This window comes from Macaca nemestrina, chromosome 13 (assembly GCF_043159975.1).
Source record: "Macaca nemestrina isolate mMacNem1 chromosome 13, mMacNem.hap1, whole genome shotgun sequence".
Classification (NCBI taxonomy): domain Eukaryota; kingdom Metazoa; phylum Chordata; class Mammalia; order Primates; family Cercopithecidae; genus Macaca; species Macaca nemestrina.
The window spans coordinates 67775022-67776069 of record NC_092137.1 but is presented as its reverse complement, the minus strand read 5'-3'; the positions used below and the strand labels follow the sequence as shown (position 1 = coordinate 67776069).

Genomic DNA, 1048 nt, shown 5'->3' with positions numbered 1-1048 from the left:
GCTGGGGACTCAGTCGGGGTCTTGGAGAAGCACTTATTTATAGCAAGAATGTTTCATAAGTGGTGTCTGATAGAGTCAAGTGGGGAATAAAAACAAGTGGCTTAGAAATAATTATAGATCTAAAGTCAACAAAATATGTTTTTTCTAATGTAAAAATACATACTTTTTTGAGAGAGAGGGGGAACAATTTAAACCAGAAAATACCTTCATATTAATCATTCTTCTCATATACTTCAAATCTGTACTTAATGCCTTTCTCCTCTTGGACATCAGAGAGAACACCTAGGTATTCTGGTAGAAGTTTATATTTCTCCAAATCAACTTCTGGAAGAAAGGTGTCACTTTCAAAGTCTTGCATGATCCTTGTCACAAATAGTTTAAGATGGCCTGGGTGATTCACGGCTTCCTTATAAACAGAACTGCCACCAACTATCCAAATCATGTCTACTTTATTTACTAATTCTGGTTGTTCAGTAAGTTTTAAGGCATCATCCAGACTTCTGGCAAGAAAATGAGCTCCTTGTGGAGGTTCCTTGAGTTCTCTGCTGAGAACTAAATTAATTCTACCCTTTAAAGGTCAATTCTTCTCAGGAATGGAGAACCAAGTCTTCTTACCCATAATCACCAGATTCTGTTTACCTTCTACTGAAGAGTTTGTGGTCATTCTCTGGAAATATCTGAATTCATTCCTGAGCAGCGGCCAGGGCAGGTCCCCGTTCTTGCCGATGCTCATGTTCTGGGACACAGCGACAATGCAGTTTAGCGAACGAACCATGACAGCAGCTGGAGCACCTCCGAGCCCACTCGTTAAAACAGAACGCGCGGTCAAGATTGGCGCGAAATTGTCAGATTCTAACCATTTAATTAAGTTTGATGAGTTATAGAATTTGTGAGAATAGTAAGCAAATATTTGCCTGGGTTGCATCGTCAAAGGCATCAGATGAAGAGCTATTTCAATTTAAGGCATGTTTCTCAATAAATGCTTCATTTGCCCAAGCCAGAACTTTCAATTCTTATCCAATGTTATATATAGTTGTCTAGATGAATC

General features: G+C 38.9%; 1 pseudogene; it reads right to left on the bottom strand.

The window, feature by feature from the left end:
* Window positions 1-211: 211 nt before the first annotated feature.
* On the bottom strand, window positions 212-824 carry LOC105465174 (dihydrofolate reductase pseudogene; annotated as a pseudogene).
* Window positions 825-1048: the final 224 nt, after the last annotated feature.